We start from the raw sequence: 16,839 nt of genomic DNA, 5'->3' as shown, positions 1-16,839 counted from the left end.
AAGACTGATCAGAGATGCAGCCAAGAGGCCCATGATCACTCTGGATGAACTGCAGAGATCTACAGCTGAGGTGGGAGACTCTGTCCATAGGACAACAATCAGTCGTATACTGCACAAATCTGGCCTTTTTGGAAGAGTGGCAAGAAGAAAGCCATTTCTTAAAGATATCCATAAAAAGTGTCATTTACAGTTTGCCACAAGCCACCTGGGAGACACACCAAACATGTGGAAGAAGGTGCTCTGGTCAGATGAAACCAAAATCGAACTTTTTGGCAACAATGCAAAACGTTATGTTTGGCGTAAAAGCAACACAGCTCATCACCCTGAACACACCATCCCCAAAGTCAAACATGGTGGTGGCAGCATCATGGTTTGGGCCTGCTTTTCTTCAGCAGGGACAGGGAAGATGGTTAAAATTGATGGGAAGATGGATGGAGCCAAATACAGGACCATTCTGGAAGAAAACCTGATGGAGTCTGCAAAAGACCTGAGACTGGGACGGAGATTTGTCTTCCAACAAGACAATGATCCAAAACATAAAGCAAAATCTACAATGGAATGGTTCACAAATAAACATATCCAGGTGTTAGAATGGCCAAGTCAAAGTCCAGACCTGAATCCAATCGAGAATCTGTGGAAAGAACTGAAAACTGCTGTTCACAAATGCTCTCCATCCAACCTCACTGAGCTCGAGCTGTTTTGCAAGGAGGAATGGGCAAAAATTTCAGTCTCTCGATGTGCAAAACTGATAGAGACATACCCCAAGTGACTTACAGCTGTAATCGCAGCAAAAGGTGGCGCTACAAAGTATTAACTTAAGGGGGCTGAATAATTTTGCACGCCCAATTTTTCAGTTTTTTATTTGTTAAAAAAGTTTGAAATATCCAATAAATTTCGTTCCACTTCATGATTGTGTCCCACTTGTTGTTGATTCTTCACAAAAAATTACAGTTTCATATCTTTATGTTTGAAGCCTGAAATGTGGCAAAAGGTCGCAAAGTTCAAGGGGGCCGAATACTTTCGCAAGGCACTGTATGTCTGTCTGTCTGTCTGTCTGTCTGTCACACTACATGGTGAACACCAACATTGTTACCAACACTCATAGCCTCCTCTAAACATTTCAGATTGCATTTGAGTGTAAACTCTTGATTTGAAATATTTGTAACCTTTCAGTGACTATATGGTTTTAATGCAATTATGAGGATCCTCTGTTTGTGCCTGTTCTGGTTTAATTTATTTGTGTCTATTTAGACACATTTTACTAAATTCAATAAATATAAGTATTTTTTTATTTTTGTGTGACTTTTTAAACTCCCTGGTCACCTTCAAACCTTTTTTGGCCCCAAAGATTGGACAGCTCTGTTTTATACAAGCTCAAATAAGAAAGCTGTATGTTTACTTTCAGTGGAAAAAGTAATGGAACTCTTTGTTTGTGGATGGAATGGGTGAGGGGGGGGGAGGGGGGCTGTAAATGTTGGTATTCATTTTACAGTGGGACAATTTCACTACTATAAACAAGTGTCATGACTTGAAGATACTTCCAAGCGTGACATGCTTATGACTTCATATACGTTTTCAGAAGTATTTACTTTTCACAAAGTGTGGTGTAGGTTTAGTACTGCACTCTACATGAGCAAGGTGAAGTATTGTAACAGCTGAAACAAACCTCCCTTCTGACTGATTTATACATGCAGGCCTTCAGGGGTGCCCCAGGGGGTAAGAGGATAACTGTGTAGCACACTGTGTGTTTTTCTAATCCAACAGACTCTTCCTTCCCCCAACCTTTGTCAGCCTAACAAGGAGAGCATAAAAGTGACTGTTTCTAATTACCACAAACACTTACCCAGGCCTACACATTCCTCACTGCACAAACTTTTTTTATGTGAATCTAATAGCAACCAATGACATTTTCCTACTTTTTCCTCACTTGGAATCTGCATTGGGGATCTGGGAATTGCTTCTTGAGGGAATAATGAACATCTGTGAATTGAGGCAGAAGTAGTTTTGGACTGCTACTCCATTGAATTCCGGTGTTTTGAGGTTTCTCTTGTTCTCTTTTAAAGGGCTGGCAGTGGGACAAACTAAGGAGGAATACAGCTTCCTTTTTCTTTTCTTTTTTTTATCCAGAGGTGCTAAACTGTAAACAGTGTTGGGTGTGTGTGATACAGGGACATGCTGACACGGTTAAGTATGTATTTTCAGTAGAATTTAAACACACACCGTGCAAAAGGACTTCCCAGAACTCCAGCTGCAGGTATGTGACAAGGATTTTTACCTCAGTTTTGTGCATTGGCTAAGCTCCTTTTCCAAAAAAGAATTTTAAATCGTTTCTGTCAGTGTCAACAGAATGGCTTTTGAAAATTGGCAAAGTTAGAAATGCTTGAAGTTAGAAATTGCAGTTTGATTTAGAATAGAGCCACAACTTTGACTGCAATACAGAATAGACTTTGCTACTGTAGCTGGGATTCTATTAAATCCGGGGGGATATCTTGAAAATGCATCTGAAAGAATGTTTTACAGTAATGTAGGGAGGATAACATGGCAAGTCTTTCTCTGTTGATGTTACTTGAGTGTTTTCTTGCTTCTATCCAATGTTAGTAATTTACACATACAGTAACACATCTTTGTATTTGTAATTGTTATCGGTATATCATTTATAAACTTTCACTACTTTTGACGGGCTGCTTTTTAATGAACTAGACGGCATATAAGGCTGTGGTAGTAAAGAAACATCAATGAAATGAACACTGCAGCCTCAGTGTGCTGAGCTTGACTGCTGGTGACTCATTTCTCATGCAACTCCAGCCTTCAAAGACATGTTTCTGCAAGGAAGCCTGCCTCTGTATAACTATACATTTGTGATGTAAGTTCTGTCAGTGGTTAGATTATATGGAAGTGTTTATAAACTTTCTCTAACAACTCCTTGAATATATTGACATACAATATATTTTATTTTGGGATGTTTACATTTTGTCATTCAGTGAGTATATTGTTTTTTACTGTGAATTACATGATAAGCTGAATCTGCTGTTCACTGTGTAAAGGAGCGTCTCCTACCCTCTGTTCTAAGTAGACAGACATAGGACAGAGGTTAGGACACATTTACACAGAGAGTTGAGAGGGTATGGAATAGGTTACCAAGCCATGTTGTTGATGCTGAATGGTTTGGTAATAGACATTCCTTTGAACAGGATGGCCTCCTCTTGTTCATGTATTTTCTTGTGCTCTTATGTTCAGTGGGACTCCTGCAATACCTCATAAAGGGCCCACAGCAACAGCAGCCGGTGACTGTCTCGGTTGAAATCAGACACAGAAAGGAGGCGTCACATATATGACAGTTCCACTGAAAAGGACAGTCCAGCCTCAAACTTTCTTTACCTTCAGTTCACACATCTCTAGAAGAGACCTTTGTGATCTAGAAAGCTGTATATATATATATATATATATATATATATATATATATATATATATATATATATATATATATTGTAACACAGCAGGGATGGGGTTAATATCCTCCCTGCATGAAAAACATGTGCAAATGTACATTGGTTTAATTTAATTGTTTTGTTTTATTGTTTAATTATATTTGTTAATTATTTTATTATGAATTATCCCCTGCACCTGGTGATCATTGTAAATTAGAGCCAGGTGCAGGGTATATAAAGGAAGCAGCCAGTCTGTTCAGGGCTGCTAGTGTGAATAGAAACCCGCTTGATAGTGTGCTCAAGGGTAAAAAGGAAAAGGTAGTGTAAAAACCTTTTGTGTTCGGTGTTAAATCTGTGTGGTTTGTGGTGTTTTATGGTGTCTGGATAAGGGCGTCTGCTAAGAAATAAATAATATATATATATACATTGTAGCAACGTGGGGTGTTATTTACCACATTACTCAGCAGGCCTTTCACAGCGGTCCTCTAGTGTGGTGTTGCAATTACACTCAGACAACAGAAATAAGGTCTAAACAGGGTGGGACCTGTATGTTTATTAGTTTTACTGTGTCCTGTCAAAGGGACACAGAGCCACCAATTTTTTAAACAAAAAATTACAAAACAAAGTAAAACTCTATGTCCTTTTTTTGGAGAACTTACTAATACAACAGCCATTTACCCTAACTGTCACCCAGGCAGCTAAGCTGCTTGCTGGTTTTCAAAACAAACTCAAACCGATACACACACCTACAATAGTTCTTGTTATTACTGTTATTTAATTTTCCTTCACTCCAGTCTCCTCTGTTGTTCACAAACGTTAGCCCCACAGTGCCAGAGAACCCCTCAGGTAGGGCATTTAAATACTCATCATTATTTAAGCACAGGTGCAACCCATTCTCCTGTAATCTAGCCACTCAAAGCCCCTTGGGAAATGTAGTCTTTTAGCCTGCCACCATTATCTCAGTGGTCAAAAAGGGTATATGTTTCTTTCCAGGCGTGGCCCTATATACCTGCCTTCCATCACTTTATCCCACACTTTAGAACATATCCTCCCCTCCAGCTCGGGCCCCTCGGGGCAAGCGACCTTGGAGAATAGAGAGTGTACGCGGGACAGACCATCTGCGTTCCCGTGATCTTTCCCCGCCCTGTGTTCAATTGAAAAGATAAAGCCTTGTAAATTTAAAAATCATCTAGTCACCCTAGCGTTTTTTTCCTTGTTCTGATGCATCCAGGTTAATGGAGCATGGTCAGTGACCAATTTAAAGCGTCTCCCTAGTAGATAGTACTTCAGAGAGTCTAACGCCCATTTAATGGCGAGACACTCTTTCTCCACTATGGCATATTTTTTTTTCTGAGGAGGTAAGTTTCCTACTAAGGAAAACAGGGTTTTATTTTCCTCTGATCTTTTGGGACAACACCGCTCCTTCCCACACCTTTTAGCCTGCCACCATTATCTCCCTGAACTACATTTCTTATATCAGTGATCAGAAAGGGTATATGCTTCTTTCCAGGCATGGCCCTATGTACCTGCCCTCCATCACTTTACCCCACACTTTATCACAATATATATTCGGCTGATCCGATTAAAAGGTAGCACCAAAAAGTAGATTTGTTGTACAAAACTACAGCAATGTGTTTATAAGTAACTACAGGAAACTGTCAGTGTCCAGTAAGAAATCCAGCGTTGAAACTGTGCCACCCTGCTTTTCTGAAACTGGGACAGGTTAAAGTTCAATGTTTCCACTTAATGGGTAATTATCCTGGAGCAGACCACAGGAGAAGTCTAGTACAGCATATCCGGACCCTACAGCGCGTTGTCACACGGCTGGCTGAGTGATTACGTCAGACCCAGGAAAGGAAACACACACAGGACGGTGAAATGATGAAGGCGATTGCTTGCGCCGGTTTATTGTAAATAAAAAGGTTTTAACAAAACACAGAACACGGCACTTTACGCCAAAATAAATAGACAAACAAAACGGATTAACACTTAAACAAACGGTGGATGCACAGACAAACGAACACGGTGAGTTTTAAACAAGTATCAATTATTACACTATGTAACTGTAACACAGCAGGGAGGGGGTTAAAGCCTCCATGAGTGGAAAACATGTGTGGAATGCACATTTGTTTAGTTTAATTGTTTTGGTTTATTGTTTCATTGATTTGTTAATTGTTTTATTATTAATTATCCCCTGCACCTGGTAGCTATTAGTAAATTAAAACCAGGTGCAGGGTATTTAAGAGAGGCAGCTAGTCTGCTCAAGGCTGCTGAGGAGAAGGAGGCAGAAAGGTGTGCTCTGCTTCCTGGCAGTCGTGAGTGAAAAAGGAAGTGCTGTATAAAACCGGTGTGTTTTGTAAGGAACGGGGAAACAGTGTAGCTGTCCCGTGTTAGCCAGGGTGTACCTGTGTGTTAGTTAGTGCTCGTACAGAGCGAGGTGTTTATTTTGTGTGTTTTGTTGATTTTTTGTGTTTATTAAAAATAGCGCACCCGCGCTTAAAATCCATTTCTGTGTGCCGGGTCTATTTTTAAAGGGGCAACGAACCCGAGCAAGGGTGAACCTTTTACATTTGGTGTCAGAAAGTGTGGGCGCCCCTACGACCCAGAAAGATGGATTTATGGTACCTGATCGAGCAGATTAATAGAAAGGCCGCTGCTCAGAAGGAGCAGCTGGAGAGATGGGAGAGAGAGATGGGGTTGGCACCGCAGAAGAGACAGGAGCGGGAGCCAACCGAATTGGAGCGGTTACTCCTGGAATGGGAGCAGGCTAGCGTAGCTCCGCAGTCTCCAGAGCCCAGAGGGGAGGAGCCGCCGCTTCCAGAGCCCAGAGGGGAGGAGCCGCCGCTTCCAGAGCCCAGAGGGGAGGAGCCGCCGCTTCCAGAGCCCAGAGGGGAGGAGCCGCCGCTTCCAGAGCCCAGAGGGGAGGAGCCGCCGCTTCCAGAGCCCAGAGGGGAGGAGCCGCCGCTTCCAGAGCCCAGAGGGGAGGAGCCGCCGCTTCCAGAGCCCAGAGGGGAGGAGCCGCCGCTTCCAGAGCCCAGAGGGGAGGAGCCGCCGCTTTCAGAGCCCAGAGGGGAGGAGCCACTGTTGCCAGAGTCACCGGTGGAAGTCAAGGGGGAGGATGTGCCGCCTCCCCTGCAAGCCAGTCCGGCGTTGCCGAGGGAGGTCCCTTGTCCCGGCAGCGTGGACACCAGGCCGGAATGCCCAGACCTCCCTCCGCTTGACCTGGCTCCCAGGTCGCAGTACAGCCAGGCACAGTCGCCTGCCTGGTCCCTTGCTTCACTCCCCCTGGAATCCCAGACGTCGCTGCGCAGGATGAAGACGTCACTGCGCAAAAGGCAGACGTCGCTGGCGCTCCCCCTGCTGATTGCTCCATTCCGCCTACCTACTGCTCCGCTCCCCCTGAGATTCAAGACGTCGCTGCGCCGGTCCACAGCCACGCGCCTCTGCCTGCCAGTCCTGGCTCCCGGTCACCGGCCTGCGCTGTGGTCGCCCTGGACAAGCCGTCTGGGTCCCTCCTCGTCGGTCCTAGGTCCATCCCTGGAAACGCCGGAGGGACCAGCCCACCCTCAAGCCCGCCCGTGGAAGAGGGCGACAATTGACATTGCTGGACTTGAGGGTGGGTGGTCTTTTAAGGGTGGAGGGAGGTGGCCGTCGAGTGGCCGGTGTCTTGAAAAGACAAGGGGGGGGAAGTGTAACACAGCAGGGAGGGGGTTAAAGCCTCCATGAGTGGAAAACATGTGTGGAATGCACATTTGTTTAGTTTAATTGTTTTGGTTTATTGTTTCATTGATTTGTTAATTGTTTTATTATTAATTATCCCCTGCACCTGGTAGCTATTAGTAAATTAAAACCAGGTGCAGGGTATTTAAGAGAGGCAGCTAGTCTGCTCAAGGCTGCTGAGGAGAAGGAGGCAGAAAGGTGTGCTCTGCTTCCTGGCAGTCGTGAGTGAAAAAGGAAGTGCTGTATAAAACCGGTGTGTTTTGTAAGGAACGGGGAAACAGTGTAGCTGTCCCGTGTTAGCCAGGGTGTACCTGTGTGTTAGTTAGTGCTCGTACAGAGCGAGGTGTTTATTTTGTGTGTTTTGTTGATTTTTTGTGTTTATTAAAAATAGCGCACCCGCGCTTAAAATCCATTTCTGTGTGCCGGGTCTATTTTTAAAGGGGCAACGAACCCGAGCGAGGGTGAACCTTTTACAGTAACACAATTTTTGTTCCTGGGTAGTAAATGTTATTTCCTAATTGCTTATGCCTCAGAAGTATAGAAAATGGCTATTATTCCCCACAAACTTTGCTTTTGTGACCAGGACAGTGATATTTTGAAATTTACCTATTTCCAATGAGAAAACTGACGAATTTGTGTCTTTTCGATCACATAAAGTCAGAAAAAAACAACATATGAATCCAAATTAACATGTATTTATACTAAAGTAATACAAAAATGACTACAAAAGATTTAGAAGTGAGTAGTTTTTCGAGATTTACGATTATACTGTAAATCACTTTCACGAATCAGCCCCCAAATGTAGTCTCCCATCATGTTCTCGTTATACTGTCCTTGGTAGTGGCATTCAAAGTCCAGTATATCCTGGTGGAAGCGCTCGCCTTGCTCCTCCAAGTACGCTCCCATGTTCTCCTTGAATTTATCAAGATGAGCATCAAGGATATGGACTTTGAGGGACATCCTACAGCCCATTGTGCCGTAGTTCTTCACCAGAGTCTCAACCAGCTCCACATAGTTTTCGGCCTTGTGATTGCCTGGAAGCCCCGAACCACTACGACAAAGCTGTTCCAAGCCGCTTTCTCCTTACTAGTGAGCTTCTTGGGGAATTCATTGCACTCCAGGATCTTCTTTATCTGTGGTCCGACGAAGACATCGGCTTTGACCTTTGCCTCAGACAGCTTAGGGAAGAAGTCTTGAAGGTACTTGAAGGCTGCCGACTCCTTATCTAGAGCTCTGACAAATTGTTTCATAAGGCCCAATTTGATGTGCAGTGGTGGCATCAGCACCTTCCGGGGGTCCACCAGTGGCTCCCACTTGACGTTGTTCCTCCCCACAGAGAACTCAGTCCGCTGTGGCCATTCCCGCCTGTGGTAGTGCGCCTTGGTGTCCCTGCTGTCCCAAAGGCAAAGATAGCAGGGAAACTTGGTAAAACCGCCTTGGAGACCCACCAGGAATGCCACCATTTTGAAGTCTCCTATGACCTTGATGCCATCTCAGAAAAATGCAGATATGTATCCACTTAGGCAGCTGGAACTAAACTGAATTGGTGGGCTTAAGGCCCCTGTATTTATACTACTATTTATATTACTGGAAAGTTCTAGAAGTTACTCCAAGTTTACTCAGCACTGAATCTATCTGGAATGTTCTGGAAAATAGGTAAATTTCAAAATATCGCTGTCCTGGTCACAAAAGCAAAGTTTGTGGGGAATAATAGCCATTTTCTATACTTTTGAGGCATAAGCAATTAGGAAATAACACTTACTACCCAGGAACCAAAAAAAATAAAAAATTGTTACACGGTGTTATTTTAGTTTATTTCCCTTAACTTTACCTCCTTCTCCACAACCGTTCTCCACTCACCGAACACACAACCCCGAGTGAGTAAAACGTGCATCTATATATACTGTTGTGCCGGGATTCAATTACTAATTAATTATTCACTTGAATCCCAGCACGTGAATTAATTATGTGCAACCTCGTGCTCACATATTAAATACTTTAAATGCACGTGAAGTGATGTGAAGTGATGTGAAGTGAAATCCCGTGCCTAAATACAACTATACATTTTAAATAATTTGTGCTGCACTGTGGCGGAGTGTCCCGCCCCTATTTATTATTATTTGTATTTTTGTTTGCGGCGCGGGTAAAAGCGCCGCGTCTTTTATTATTATATTTAAAAACCCCGTGAGGATGCATGGCTGATCAGCTACTGATTATTTAACTAGCTGACAGTCATGCATCCTTACCAAACGCGTGCAGACTCTGGCCGAGGGATAATAAGATAATTAACAACTAGTTAATCCCTCGGCCAGAGTATATAAACCTGCAGCTCTCTGCACTTGAGGTTGGGTGTACAGAGGAGAGTACGGGGAGCGGAGAGAGCAAGCAAAACTTAATTAACAATTGCTAAAACGTGCTGGAGTATCCAGCACGACACTTACTTGTTTGTTTGTTTATTCGTTTGGCCCTCGTGCCCTTTTGTTTTGTGTTTTGTTGTTTTGTTTAAATCTTTTGTTTTGTTTGTTATTAAATACGCTGAGTGCAATAGCATTCAGCTTCACCCGCCCATCCACTGTTTTGGTGTCAGTTACTTCCTGGTCCGTGACGTCATCCACTTCACCACTGCGAGCCAGACTGCCACATGCACACACCCATTTATATCCCGTGCAGCCAACTACAATACACCAACATTAACCCACGCAACATACAACACAGAAATGCACACAGGGGCGGGGCACATTGCCACAGCGTCTATTACCACGAATCTACCACCACGTGACCCAGTACAGCGCAACCCCACCACCGCGTGACCCAGTACAGCGCAACCCCACCACCGCGTGACCCAGTACAGCGCAACCCGACCACCGCGTGACCCAGTACAGAGCAACCCCACCACCGCGTGACCCAGTACAGCACAACCCCACCACCGCGTGACCCAGTACAGAGCAACCCCACCACCGCGTGACCCAGTACAGAGCAACGCCACCACCGCGTGACCCAGTACAGCGCAACCCTACCACCGCGTGACCCAGTACTGAGCAACCCCACCACCGCGTGACCCAGTACAGAGCAACCCCACCACCGCGTGACCCAGTACAGCACAACCCCACCACCGCGTGACCCAGTACAGAGCAACGCCACCACCGCGTGACCCAGTACAGAGCAACGCCACCACCGCGTGACCCAGTACAGCGCAACCCTACCACCGCGTGACCCAGTACTGAGCAACCCCACCACCGCGTGACCCAGTACTGAGCAACCCCACCACCGTGTGACCCAGTACAGCGCAATCCTACCACCGCGTGACCCAGTACAGCGCAACCCCACCACCGTGTGACCCAGTACAAAGCAACCCCACCACCGCGTGACCCAATACAGCGCACCCCCATCACCCCGGGACCCCTTACCGCGGGACACCTTTACAGCGACAGACTACTACTGCGAGCCCCGTTACAGCGCATCACCGCGCACAACTTTGTAGCTATACTTGCTGCTTGCCCGAGATGCATTCAGGGTATTAAGTTATTGTGAAGTAGCTGCATGGTTTGTTTCAAGTTATTATTTTTTATTTTTATTTTTTTACACATTACCTTAACAAGTTGCGTTTCTTCAGTAAAGACGTATTTTCCATGCAGAGTTCTGATAAAGGACACTTCAGAAGCAATTCATGTTCAAAGCACTTTTTTTATTATTATTTGGCATACAGTACCAAAATAAATAAATAAATTCAAAACAAAGTGAAACGACATTCTGCTTTCCTCTCTAACAAAAATAGTTCCAGTGTCACACTAATATCTGCTCGGTTGGAAAATAAAACTTAAAACAAAATACATTATTATTATTATTATTATTATTATTATTATTATTATTATTATTATTATTAGTATTAGTATTATTATTATTATTAATAATAATAATAATAATAATAATAATAATAATAATAATAATAATAATAATAATAATAATAATCCTGGCTTCTTTTCAAATAAACATGGTACCTCTTTTTTGTGCTACTTTACGATATGTTGTGGTAAATTAAGATGAATAACGAAAACAATGTTAAAAAAATCGATTTAACTGCTAGAGCTTTAGCCTACCCTAGAAATTTTGACAGTCGGTTATGCAGTCGGTTCTTTCTTTTTTTTTTTTTTTAATTGTTAAACATTATTTTGTTGTCCTTGCTTCTGCACCACGACTTTTAAGCCTGGTCATCCCATACTGTTTGCTGCCAAAACGGAATTGTCCCATGTGCTCTTTGAAAATAAAAGGGTGTTGTAGTCAGGTAATTTACCTTTATTGTAATTCCCTAAGCCATCTGTTGCATGTTGCAAGTTTTTATCTCTTTTAAAAGATTTATGATTGTACACTCCGAGCTAATGCAGTAAGTGAATAAAGGCTATCCTTAAAATGTATGGTTTAGAATTGTAACCATAGTTTTATTGCTTAATAATCAGAAAGTCAGAAAATCCACCATTTTGTAATGTACCCCCCTTGCTACCTGCTACATTATTTAATTATTAAAGATTTTCTGAATTGGCTATGGAACAAAATTGTTCCATTCAAGTTCCCTTTCAATTCGAAGACGACCACCAATGACACTATGTATGGGATATGCCTGCCCATTGGGTAGATATCGCTGATGCTCTCTATACCAGAACTGCCGATAGGCCCCTTCCTGGAATGACGCACTCGGTCCCACCCACCGAGGGATTAAAACCTTCTTCCTTTTTCCTTCTCAAGATGGTAAGGTAAGACCTTTATATCTAGCTGAGCGTATTGATAGAAAAGAGCTTCTCGAGTCGAATCGAGTCGATTTTATTTCCCTTGCATTCGTGCTGAAAGCTGGCTCGCCACTTTCCCAGAATCAACGACTTTGAAAAGACCGAGCCTTTCGCTTTTCTGTCTTTCAGCGGCCTCCTTGCTTGTGTGGTAGGCCGCTCTATGTTATCTGTCTGTTGTGTGTGAGCGACTGCCTGTGCAGTCACCCGCAAGTGGTTGTCTATTTCTTTCTTGAGAGTACACAGTTCCTCCACGGGGCTAGGCCTTGCCACATCCCCGCTGTCGAGTAGACCTCGTCGGCTGGTGGTCACTCCAGATGTTACAGACCCGGATGTCAGCATTGCTGAGGAGGACCATGATGCAATTTTGATTGCGGCCTCATGGGAAGGTAGCTCCTTCCTTCAGAAGCAGCCCCTACCTCCCCTGACCATTCCTTTGGACTAGCGGTTGAGGAATTGCTGCAGCATTCTTACCGAGAACACAAGGTGTCTCTGCAGGTAGCCTCAATGCTCCCCTCCTGTACTCTGGTAAGGGAGAGAATGAGACGCTGGCGCCGCCTTACTCACCAGGCTGTCCGGCCGGGCGAATGGTTTATCATAGTGGACCGAAAGGACGTGTATTCTACGTCTCTATTCGTCCAGCGCACAGGAAGTATCTCTTCTTCACCTTTTAGGGGAGCGTCTTTGAGTTTTCCGTGTTGCCATTTGGCCTCTCCTTAGCCCCCCGCATGTTTTCAAAGTGCATGGATGTCATCCTATTATTATTATTATTATTATTATTATTATTATTATTATTATTATTATTATTATTTATTTCTTAGCAGACACCCTTATCCAGGGCGACTTACAATCGTAAGCAAATACATTTCAAGTGTTACAATACAAGTAATACAATAAGAGCAAGAAATATAATAGCTTTTGTTCAAGCAAAATACAAGTGTGACAAACCACAATTCAATAATACAGCAGATAATGGTGAAAGTTACATCAGGATATGATTAAATAGTGATAGTTACATCAGGATATGATAAAATACAAAATACTACAGGTTAAACACTTGGCAGATTACAGTATTCTGAAGTACAGGATTAAATGCAGTAAAATAGGGGGCAGATAAGAGCAAAATAAAGCACATTTAAATGAAGAGTGATAGTGTCCCAGGATACAAACAGAGGAGTTCTACAGGTGCTGTTTGAAGAGGTGAGTCTTAAGGAGGCGCCGGAATGTGGTCAGGGACTGGGCAGTCCTGACATCTTTAGGAAGGTCATTCCACCACTGCGGAGCAAGGGTGGAGAAGGAGCGTCTCTGGAGGCAGGGGAGCGTAGCGGAGGTAGAGCCAGTCTTCTAGTGCAGGCGGAGAGGTCAAGTGGGGGTGTAGGGAGAGATGAGGGTCTGGAGGTAGCTGGGTGCAGTCTGGTCAAGGCATCTGTAAGCTAGTACAAGAGTCTTGAACTGGATGCGAGCGGTGATCGGGAGCCAGTGGAGCGAGTGGGGTAGTGGAGTAGCGTGGGCGAAGCGAGGCAGAGAGAACACCAAGCGGGCAGCAGAGTTCTGGATGAGCTGGAACGGACGGATGGCAGACGCAGGGAGGCCAGCCAGGAGGGAGTTGCAGTAGTCTAGGCGGGAGAGTACCAGGGCCTGGACCAGGAGCTGGGTAGCGTAGTTGGTGAGGAAGGGTCGGATTCTTCGGATGTTGCTCAGGAAGAATCGGCAAGTGCGTGCCAGAGTGGAGATGTGCTGGGAATAAGAGAGGTAGGGGTCCAGGGTGACTCCGAGGTTCTTAGCGGAGGAAGAGGGAGAGAGTGTGGTAGATTCCAAAGGAACAGAGATAGAGAGATCAGAGGAGGGGGAGGAGGAGGGAAAGAAAAGGAGGTCAGATTTAGAGAGGTTGAGTTTGAGGTGATGCGAGTGCATCCAGGAGGAAATAGCAGACACAGGTAGAGATACAGGAGGAGATGGTGGAGTCAGAGGTGGGGAAGGAGAGGAAAATCTGAGCATCATCAGCATAGAAATGGTATGAGAAACCATAGGATGTGATGAGGGGGCCCAGGGAGCGGGTGTAGAGAGAGAACAGGAGAGGACCCAAGACTGACCCTTGGGGGACTCCAGTTAAGAGAGGGTGATGTGTGGAGGTTGCTCCACGCCAGGTTACCTGGTAAGTGCGGTTGGAGAGGTAGGAGGAGAACCAGGCCAGAGCAGTGCCAGAGATCCCCAGGTCAGCGAGAGATGATAGTAGAATAGAGTGATCAACAGTGTCAAAGGCAGCAGAGAGGTCGAGGAGAATTAGGACAGAGGAGAGAGAGGCAGCTCGGGCACACTTAAGTGAGTTGGTGCCAGATTGGAGAGGGTCAAGCAGAGAGTGGTTGGACAGGAAAGCAGAGAGCTGGCGGTGTACAGTTCGCTCGAGGGTTTTGGAGAGGAAGGGTAGGAGGGAGACAGGACGGTAGCTCTGGAGGGAGGTGGGGTCGAGGGTAGGTTTTTTGAGGAGGGGAGTAATAGAGGCTTTTTTGCAGGCAGTGGGAAAGATACCAGAAAGTAGAGAGGTGTTGAGGAGGGAGGAGATGAAGGGGAGTAGAGCAGAAGCAGCAGCTTGAAAGAGGTGAGTGGGGAGGGGGTCCAAGGCACACGTGGTGGGTTTGTGACCCTGGATCAGGGAGGAGAGGTCAGAGTCTGAGAGGGGCAAGAAGGTGGAGAAGGAGGGTGAGTTAGTAGGGGATGTAGTGGGTGTAGGGGTTGGAGCAGGAGGGGGTGCGGGGGAGGGAGAGGTGTTAAACAGTTTGCGGATATCTGAGATTTTAGAAGAGAAGAAGGAGGCAAAGTCATCAGGGGAGATAGAGGAGGGAGGAGTAGGGGGGGAGGGTTTAGGAGGGAGGAGAAGGTAGAGAATAGTTTCTGTGGGTTGTTAGTGGAGGCTTGGATTACAGATTGGAAATAAGCACATTTAGCAGAGGAGAGAGTAGAGGAGAAGGAGGAGAGGAGAGTGCGGTAAAGGTCTAGGGCAGCAGGGAGTTTGGTTCTCTTCCATTTCTTTTCAGCAGATCGCAGTGTGATTCTTGCCGAGTGGAGCGCAGAGGACAGCCAGGGATGGGGAGGGGAGGGGAGGGGCGAGCAGGTCGGGAGGTGAGGGGACAGAGGGAGTTGAGGGAGGAGATGTGTGAGGAGAAGAGGGTGGAGGTAGCAGAGTCTATGGAGAGTTGTGAAAAGGAGTCGATAGGAGGGAGGTGCGAGAGGGCAGTGGAGGCAAGGACAGAGGGGGAGAGAGATCGGAGGTTACGGCGAGGGGTGACAGTGGAGGTAGGAGGAGCAGGGAGAGGGGGGAGAGACAGAGAAAAAGTGATGAAATAATGATCAGAGAGGTCCAGGGGGGTGACAGAGAGGGTGGAGGGGCAGCAGGCCCTGGAGAAGGTGAGGTCCAGTTGACGGCCAGCTTTGTGGGTAGGAGGGGACGGAGAGAGACAGAAGTCGAAGGAGTGAAGGAGAGGGAGGAATCCAGCAGAGTGGCTGGGGTTGGAGAGATGGATGTTGAAGTCACCCAACAGGACAGTCGGGGTAGACAGAGAGGGGAGGGAGGAGAGTAGATAGTCGAGTTCATCCAGAAAGTGAGTGAGAGGCCCAGGGGGGCGGTACAGAACAATGAGCAGGAGTTGACAGGGAGAGGTTAGTTGGACTGCATGAAATTCAAAGGTATTGACAGAGAGTGAGGAGAGATCAGAGGGGACAGAAAAGCGTAAGGAGGGAGAGAGGAGAAGACCCGTCCCACCTCCCCGTCCAGTGAGACGCGGGGTATGAGACAGGACGTAGAGAGAGGACAGGGCAGCAGGAGTAACAGTGTTATCAGGGGACAGCCAGGTTTCAGTGAGAGCAAGGAAATCGAGCGAGAGGTGGGAGGCAAAGGCAGATATGAAATCAGCTTTGTTAGCAGAAGAGTGACAGTTCCAGAGTGCACCAGAGAGTGTGCGGGAGGGGGGGAGAGGCATGAGGTTGGAGGAGCAGCGGAGGGAGGGCAGAGGACGAGGACAGGAGGACAGAACAGGGATGTGAGAGACAGTCATAGCAGGACAGGCAGGACAAAAGGCACAGTAGGAGCAGTGGGGTGGAGGGTACAGGCCTGACTAGTAGATAGCTTCTTCTAGAGCCCCGTTAGGTTCGGATCTAGTCGAACAGCGTCTCAGCGCAGGCCTCCCCTTGCTGGACTCCCCTTGCTGGACTCCCACAGCTAGACTCCCAGCTCTTTTGTTGAGGCTCTTCGGTTTGCTGGCACTTCTTGCTGGCGCCGAAATAAGCTGCTTGATTAAGTGTTACACCTATCTTGCTTCAGACTCTGGTTACCTGTAGACTCCCCCAGCTAGACTCCCGGCTCTTTTGTTGAGGCTCTTCGGTTTGCTGGCGCTTCTTGTTGGCGCCGAAATAAGCTACTTGATTAAATGTTACACCTGCTTGGCAAAAGAACCAACTAAACTGTGTGGAAACCAATCAAATAGCAAAATCAACTGCTAATCAATTTAACCACTCACTTGGTACTAATCACACACTAACTCAAACACCACCTTGCAATGTCACCAAATGTAGTTAGTTAAAATTACTTGAAGCAGGAACTTATCTATCTGCCTCTGTCCCTGGTTACCTGTAGACTGAACTAATTACTAGATGCCCACCCTTAAATCACTCCCTTCACTTAGCAAGGGAACTAGCTGCTAACTGCTCTGGAGACAATAGTTTCACACACTTTAATGGGATCACACAACTACAGGAGCTGTGTGGAGACCAATTCAAATGCAAACTGCTCTATTCAAGTTAAACCACCCTCCCTGATACAATTTAGAAATTACAAATTTATTACTCAAATAAGCACACTGCCTGGGATAAAATCACACACTCCTCCCCCAATAGAAACACCAAATGCTAGCTCCCAT

General features: G+C 45.8%; 1 protein-coding gene across 2 annotated transcripts in view; it reads left to right on the top strand.

The window, feature by feature from the left end:
• Positions 1-1,832: 1,832 nt before the first annotated feature.
• Positions 1,833-16,839, top strand: part of frem1b (Fras1 related extracellular matrix 1b) — a 157,792-nt gene continuing 142,785 nt past the window's right edge. For both annotated transcript variants that reach the window (XM_059031962.1, XM_034017493.3), the window contains exon 1: positions 1,833-2,254. The gene's annotated coding sequence lies outside the window, so the exon portion shown is untranslated. The remainder of the gene's footprint in view (positions 2,255-16,839) is intronic.

This window comes from Acipenser ruthenus, chromosome 10 (genome assembly GCF_902713425.1).
Source record: "Acipenser ruthenus chromosome 10, fAciRut3.2 maternal haplotype, whole genome shotgun sequence".
In the NCBI taxonomy this organism is placed as follows: Eukaryota; Metazoa; Chordata; class Actinopteri; order Acipenseriformes; family Acipenseridae; genus Acipenser; species Acipenser ruthenus.
The sequence above is the reverse complement of the archived record's forward strand: the minus strand, read 5'-3'. Positions and strand labels throughout refer to the sequence as shown.